This window comes from Carcharhinus amblyrhynchos, chromosome 25 (assembly GCF_965287045.1).
Source record: "Carcharhinus amblyrhynchos chromosome 25, sCarAmb.v2.hapA, whole genome shotgun sequence".
Classification (NCBI taxonomy): domain Eukaryota; kingdom Metazoa; phylum Chordata; class Chondrichthyes; order Carcharhiniformes; family Carcharhinidae; genus Carcharhinus; species Carcharhinus amblyrhynchos.
Genome location: NC_137348.1, coordinates 23,270,700 through 23,278,343, shown reverse-complemented (window position 1 = coordinate 23,278,343; position 7,644 = coordinate 23,270,700). Strand labels below are relative to the sequence as shown.

Here is a 7,644-nt window from a genome sequence, read left to right as displayed (position 1 = left end):
TAACCTAACCCACACATCTTTGGACTGTGGGAGGAAACTGGAACACCTGGAGGAAACCCATGCAGACATGGGAAGAATGTGCAAACTCCACATAGACAGTGACCCAAGGCTGGAATTGAACCTGGGACTCAGCACTGCTGCCTCACCGCACCAAACTACTGTGCCACCTTGCTGCCAGTGCTCCAGTTTCTTCCTACAGACATGTTGGTTAGGTGCATTGGCCGTGCTAAATTCTCCCTCAGTGTACCCACCAACAGGCACCAGAGTGTGGTGACTCGGATATATTCACAATAACTTCATTGCAGTGTTAATGTAAGCTTACTTGTGACACTAATAAATAAACTTTAAATTAGATCTTAACTCCTGAGAGAGTAAGCCAGAGAGTTAAAATTGATTTTTTAAGTGCCTCATGTTGATGGCAGTTACTTTAAAGTAGTACAGTAAATTGCATGCAGATTCCAGAAGTTACAATCAAGTTATCTCAGATGCAGGAGACTTGAGGAAAAAAAAACAGAAAATGCTGGAAAATCTCAACAGATCTGACAACATTGTGGAGAGACAACAGTGCTAATGTTCCAGTCTAGATGACCCATTGTCAGAGCTAAAGAAAACTGGAAATAGGATGAGATTTACATTGGTTATGGGGGGGAGGGGGGTGGAGTAGAACAGTCAGGGATGAATAGAGGGCGGAGGGTAGGGAGAGGTTGACAAAGATGTCACTCTCAAAAGGAATATAAATGGTGGTGGTCATAGCTAAGAAGAGTGCTGATAGTGGCATTTTGTGTAAATGGCAGAAAGGTAGTTTGACAAAGGGCGGCACTGTAGCACAGTGGTACTGCTGCTTCACAGCACCAGGGACCTGGGTTCAATTCCTGGCTTGGGTCACTGTTTGTGTAGAGTTTGCACATCCTCCTCGTGGCTGTGTGGATTTCCTCCGGGTGCTCTGATTTCCTCCCATAATCCAAAGATGTGCAGGCTAGGTTAGGTGGCTACGCTAAAATTGCCCTCAGATGTGTAGGTTAGAGGGATTAGTGGGTAAAATATGTAGGGATAGCGGGGTAATGCCTGGATGGGATTGTGGTAGGTGCAGACTCCATGGGCTGAATGGCCTCTTTCTGTACTGTAGGGTTCCTAGGATGATAAAGCACAACCTGGGACAGGTAAATAGGTGGCTGTCGTGGATTGGCAGATAGTGGTAAAAAAACATGGAAAGCAGGATAAAAAGATAATGGAATAAAACGTTTTCCAAGTCCAAGCCTCCCATCTCTACATGGAGAAAGCAAGGCCAACATAAAATAATCAAATCAAATCAGCGTCCCTTCAAATCCAAACTGAAAATAAGATTATCATCCTTAAAATGTACGCAATGCTTTGGCTCATGCGCACGACCGGAAGGTAGTCTGGTGGTAGGCGCAGGCGCAGTGCCGGGGAACTGCTCTGTGATGTGCGCAGGCGCAGTGGCAGGGAAGTGTTGATGGCGGACGCAGGCGCAGTGGCGGGGAAGGATTGGTGGCGGGCACGGGCGCAGGCGCAGTACTGGTGGTATGCGCAGGCGCAGTGTCGGGAAAGGGTTGGAAGTGGGCGCAGGCGCAGTGGCGGGGGGGCCTGGAGGGGTGTGAATGACGTTGCCGGGAAGCTGCAGCGGGTAAGAGAAGCTCCGCCGCTTGTTTACTTTTTCCACAGCGAAGCCCTGGCTGCAAGCTCGGAGCCCCGACACTGGGGCCGGTATGGCGGCAAAGCGAGGGAGGAAAAATCCCTTCACAGGGATCCCCGCATCGGTCCGTTTCTCCGCTCATGCGGATCGAGGCCCTGGCAGCTCCGTCCAGCCTCGCACCGGTGCTCGGCCGAGGCTCGGGAGTTGGCTACTGCCTGCCTGCTGCTGGAGGGGGTCGTGGAGCATACCGGGGAGCAGAGCCCGAGTTACCCGACAACATCACCTCGGCCCAGCACTGTGTACGCACTCTCAAAATGCCCCCCTCCTCCCCCTGCCCTCCCGTGCCTCCCTCCTCGTGCCCGCCTCCTCGCCTTGCCCTCCCGTGCCCGCCTCCTCGCCTTGCCCTCCCGTGCCCGCCTCCTCGCCTTGCCCTCCCGTGCCCGCCTCCTCGCCTTGCCCTCCCGTGCCTGCCTCCTCGCCTTGCCCTCCCGTGCCCGCCTCCTCGCCTTGCCCTCCCGTGCCCGCCTCCTCGCCTTGCCCTCCCGTGCCCGCCTCCTCGCCTTGCCCTCCCGTGCCCGCCTCCTCGCCTTGCCCTCCCGTGCCCGCCTCCTCGCCTTGCCCTCCCGTGCCCGCCTCCTCGCCTTGCCCTCCCGTGCCCGCCTCCTCGCCTTGCCCTCCCGTGCCCGCCTCCTCGCCTTGCCCTCCCGTGCCCGCCTCCTCGCCTTGCCCTCCCGTGCCCGCCTCCTCGCCTTGCCCTCCCGTGCCCGCCTCCTCGCCTTGCCCTCCCGTGCCCGCCTCCTCGCCTTGCCCTCCCGTGCCCGCCTCCTCGCCTTGCCCTCCCGTGCCCGCCTCCTCGCCTTGCCCTCCCGTGCCCGCCTCCTCGCCTTGCCCTCCCGTGCCCGCCTCCTCGCCTTGCCCTCCCGTGCCCGCCTCCTCGCCTTGCCCTCCCGTGCCCGCCTCCTCGCCTTGCCCTCCCGTGCCCGCCTCCTCGCCTTGCCCTCCCGTGCCCGCCTCCTCGCCTTGCCCTCCCGTGCCCGCCTCCTCGCCTTGCCCTCCCGTGCCCGCCTCCTCGCCTTGCCCTCCCGTGCCCGCCTCCTCGCCTTGCCCTCCCGTGCCCGCCTCCTCGCCTTGCCCTCCCGTGCCCGCCTCCTCGCCTTGCCCTCCCGTGCCCGCCTCCTCGCCTTGCCCTCCCGTGCCCGCCTCCTCGCCTTGCCCTCCCGTGCCCGCCTCCTCGCCTTGCCCTCCCGTGCCCGCCTCCTCGCCCTCCCGTGCCCGCCTCCTCGCCCTCCCGTGCCCGCCTCCTCGCCCTCCCGTGCCCGCCTCCTCGCCCTCCCGTGCCCGCCTCCTCGCCCTCCCGTGCCCGCCTCCTCGCCCTCCCGTGCCCGCCTCCTCGCCCTCCCGTGCCCGCCTCCTCGCCCTCCCGTGCCCGCCTCCTCGCCCTCCCGTGCCCGCCTCCTCGCCCTCCCGTGCCCGCCTCCTCGCCCTCCCGTGCCCGCCTCCTCGCCCTCCCGTGCCCGCCTCCTCGCCCTCCCGTGCCCGCCTCCTCGCCCTCCCGTGCCCGCCTCCTCGCCCTCCCGTGCCCGCCTCCTCGCCCTCCCGTGCCCGCCTCCTCGCCCTCCCGTGCCCGCCTCCTCGCCCTCCCGTGCCCGCCTCCTCGCCCTCCCGTGCCCGCCTCCTCGCCCTCCCGTGCCCGCCTCCTCGCCCTCCCGCGCCCGCCTCCTCGCCCTCCCGCGCCCGCCTCCTCGCCCTCCCGCGCCCGCCTCCTCGCCCTCCCGCGCCCGCCTCCTCGCCCTCCCGCGCCCGCCTCCTCGCCCTCCCGCGCCCGCCTCCTCGCCCTCCCGCGCCCGCCTCCTCGCCCTCCCGCGCCCGCCTCCTCGCCCTCCCGCGCCCGCCTCCTCGCCCTCCCGCGCCCGCCTCCTCGCCCTCCCGCGCCCGCCTCCTCGCCCTCCCGCGCCCGCCTCCTCGCCCTCCCGCGCCCGCCTCCTCGCCCTCCCGCGCCCGCCTCCTCGCCCTCCCGCGCCCGCCTCCTCGCCCTCCCGCGCCCGCCTCCTCGCCCTCCCGCGCCCGCCTCCTCGCCCTCCCGCGCCCGCCTCCTCGCCCTCCCGCGCCCGCCTCCTCGCCCTCCCGCGCCCGCGCCTCGCCCTCCCGCGCCTTGCCCTCCCGCGCCTTGCCCTCCCGCGCCCGCGCCTTGCCCTCCCGCGCCCGCGCCTTGCCCTCCCGCGCCCGCGCCTTGCCCTCCCGCGCCCGCGCCTTGCCCTCCCGCGCCTTGCCCTCCCGCGCCCGCGCCTTGCCCTCCCGCCTCCTCGCCTTGCCCTCCCGCCTCCTCGCCTTGCCCTCCCGCCTCCTCGCCTTGCCCTCCCGCCTCCTCGCCTTGCCCTCCCGCCTCCTCGCCTTGCCCTCCCGCCTCCTCGCCTTGCCCTCCCGCCTCCTCGCCTTGCCCTCCCGCGCCCGCGCCTTGCCCTCCCGCGCCTTGCCCTCCCGCGCCCTGCCCTCCCGCGCCCTGCCCTCCCGCGCCCTGCCCTCCCGCGCCCTGCCCTCCCGCGCCCTGCCCTCCCGCGCCCTGCCCTCCCGCGCCCCCTTGCCCTCCCGCGCCCCCTTGCCCTCCCGCGCCCCCTTGCCCTCCCGCGCCCCCTTGCCTTCCCGCGCCCCCTTGCCCTCCCGCGCCCCCTTGCCCTCCCGCGCCCCCCTTGCCCTCCCGCGCCCCCCTTGCCCTCCCGCGCCCCCCTTGCCCTCCCGCGCCCCCCTTGCCCTCCCGCGCCCCCCTTGCCCTCCCGCACCCCCCCTCCCCTTGCCCTCCCGCAGCTCCCTTGCCCTCCCGTGCCCCCCTCCTCCCCCCTTGCCCTCCTGTGCCCCCCCCGTCACCCCCACACCACTCCTTCACCCCAGAGCCTCTGCATAGGAACAGGAGTAGGCCATTCAGCTCATCGAGCCTGTGCCATCATTTAATGAGATCGTGACTCCTCTATACTTGACTCCATGTACCCACCTTTGGCCCATATCCCTTAATACATTAATTGCCATTTGTGGAAGAGAGTTTCAAAGTTTGTGTGTGAAAGTGCTTCCCAACATCGATCCTGATCAGTCTGTCTGTAATGTTTAGGCTATGCTCCTAGAATCTCCAAGCAGTGCAAATAGTTTATCTTTATCTGTGCTGTCTTTTTGTGATTGAATCAAAATCTTCAAGATACTATCACCCCATAACCTGCTAAATTCTAGAAGAATTGAATGTAATTTGTATAATCTCTCATAATCAAACCCTGAAGTCCAGGTATCACTCTTGTAAACCTACGTTACACTTCCTCCAAGGCCAGTATATTCTTCCTAAGGTATGGTGCCCATCAGCTTACAGTATGCTAAGAGGGGTCTCACCACGGCTTTGCATAGATGCAGCAAAACCTCTCCATCCAAACATTCCAGTTCTCTAAATATAAAGGCCAGCATTCCATTAGCCTTATTGATTATTTTCTACACCTGTTTGTTGCATTTTAAAGATCTATGCGCCTGAGCCCCCAAGTCTCTTTGGACATTTACTGTATTAACTTCATACCATCTCTGCCATCCTGCTTTCTTCCCCATGCTCTCTTTCTTCCTCTTTCATCATGTTCTCAGGAAAAAATAACATCTTCCCCTATTATAACCTTTCACCTTTTTGAAATATTTAAATAATGTAAGCATTTAAAACAATTGTGAGGGTGAATTTAAGATGCACAATGCTTTTCTTTTCTGGTTGTATGAGCAAGTCAGAGCTATTTATCTTTTTCTGGCCTACTTAATCCAGTCCAATTCTGGGCAAGTGTCTAATTTGGTTATGAATGTGTGGAATGTAACAGGACTACAGCTCCCGGCTTGCTTTGCTGTCAATCTCTTATAGGCAGGACATGGATATTTCAGGGAAAAATTGATTTAGTTGCTTGCTAATTTGGTTTCTAGCTGTCTTTGTTGGCTGTTGGTTTCAGAGATGTTTCGTGCTGATTTTTCAGGGTCTGTATTTTTTGGTTCTGTTCCGCATCACTGTTTTGTTTTCATGGTTCTTTTCTATTGGCTGGCAATGATGTAAGGGGTCAGCATTTGGATCAGTTTTCATATTGTATGTTAAAAGCATGCTAGTCATTCCATGCTTTGGAATAACAATTATAGTAAATTAAACATGTAGCTGAAATTAGCCAGTACAGTTAAAGGGCAAATTTTATTTTACCCGAGAGTGCTGGGTGACCGGATACCATAGCTTTATATGTACAATGTGAGGTGCCACTATTCGCAGTCTGAGGGTGCTGTCTTCCTAGTTAAATCAGTCAGTTGTTGAATTAAGTTTATGGGTAAAATTGCAAGACCATGTAACTGTTTAAGTTGTTGTTTCTTTCATAATAACAACTGACTAGTCTGGAACTTAAAATTACATTACCATTGTGGGCATTGTTACTTATGTTTCAGTATTTTTGATTGAAACCAAATAATTTAAATCTTATTTGATACCTGTGTCGTATTTGAATGTCTTATTTATATTTCTCAACTTATATTTTTTGATCAAACCTACAGAAAATGCCTAAAACCATGTATTTTGCATTGGGTGGTAAATATATAGAGTGAGAATTTCAATCTGTTCCCAAAGTGGACTCTGTATAGAGCATCTGAAGTGCCCCCTCACTAAGCTGTACTGGGTGCCTGCTTTATAAGGTGGGAGACAGACAGCTGGTAATGAAAATTGTGTTAATGTTGATGGAAATTTTGTTTTAAGTGGTAGCTATTGATTTATTGCCAGGAGTTCTGGGTTGTAAGTCCATCTAGTCATTTTTGAGTGTGATTAGTTAAGGACCTTTTATTTAAAGTCTGCTTTTATTATTTCAATATTTTTTTCCAGGGTGGTTGTTTATTTTTAAAGCTTGTTGCTTCAAAGACAGGAGAAGGATGATTTTCCCATTAAGCCAGCTTAAGTTTGGAGAAATCAGTTTTTATTTTGAATACGAGCAAGAAAGTGAAAAGGCATGTTTGAAGTAATGACAAGCTAGGTTATGACATAATTAAGAACAAAGAAAATTACAGCACAGGAACAGGCCCTTCAGCCCTCCAAGTCTGCACCGACTATGCTGCCCGACTGAACTAAAACCCCCTACTCTTTCGGGACCATATCTCTCTATTCCCATCCTATTCATGTATTTGTCAAGACGCCCCTTAAAAGTGACTACCAAATCCACTTCCACTACCTCCCCAGGCAACGAGTTCCAGGCACCCACTACTTTGTGTAAAAAAAAAATCTCCTTTAAACCTTGCCTTTCGCACCTTAAACCTGTGCCCCCTAGTAATTGATTCTTCCACCCTGGGAAAAAGCTTCTAACTATCCACTCTGTCCATGCCTCTCATAATCTTGTAGACTTCTATCAGGTCATCCCTCAACCTCTGTTGTTCCAGTGAGAACAAATTAAGTTTCTCCAGCCTTTCCTCATAGTGAATGCTCTCCATACCAGGCAACATCCTGATAAATCTTTTCTGTACCCTTTAAGACGCAATATTTTTCTGGGCTTTAGTGTTTAATAAATAACATCACCATTGTAACATGAAGCACGTCTTTAAAGTCTGTCTGATACTTGGTTCTGTAATTTAATTTTACAATTCTATTTGTTGCACAGATTGCATGATCATTGTATGCAGTGTATCCAGTTTGTTAATAAAACAACTGAAATCATTGTCAAAGTACTGACATTTTGAATGGGAGTGTATCTAAAGACCTGATTTTGGTAAGGGAGTTGCAGGAAATTTGAGTCTTTTTCCTCTCAGTTAGGAGATCAGATTTTACAGATACATCACTAAAATAAAAATCAGAAATCAAGAGGTGACATCTGTAAAATGTTTAATGCAGATGGGGGAAAAGTGTTTCCTCACGTAAACTCTGAATTGCCTTCGGATGGATGTGTACAGAAGGAATCTACATACCAAAAGCCACTGAAATGCAGAACATATTTTGTCAGGCATGTTTTCATAAAATATTGGGTTGA

General features: G+C 55.6%; 1 protein-coding gene across 7 annotated transcripts in view; it reads left to right on the top strand.

Moving 5' to 3' along the window:
• Positions 1-1,570: 1,570 nt before the first annotated feature.
• rabgap1 (RAB GTPase activating protein 1) overlaps positions 1,571-7,644 on the top strand; it is a 199,773-nt gene continuing 193,699 nt past the window's right edge. For 4 of the 7 annotated variants that reach the window (XM_080212509.1, XM_080212504.1, XM_080212506.1 and 1 more), the window contains exon 1: positions 1,571-1,645. The gene's annotated coding sequence lies outside the window, so the exon portion shown is untranslated. The remainder of the gene's footprint in view (positions 1,646-7,644) is intronic. The other 3 variants (XM_080212507.1, XM_080212505.1, XM_080212508.1) reach the window with 3 other exon arrangements.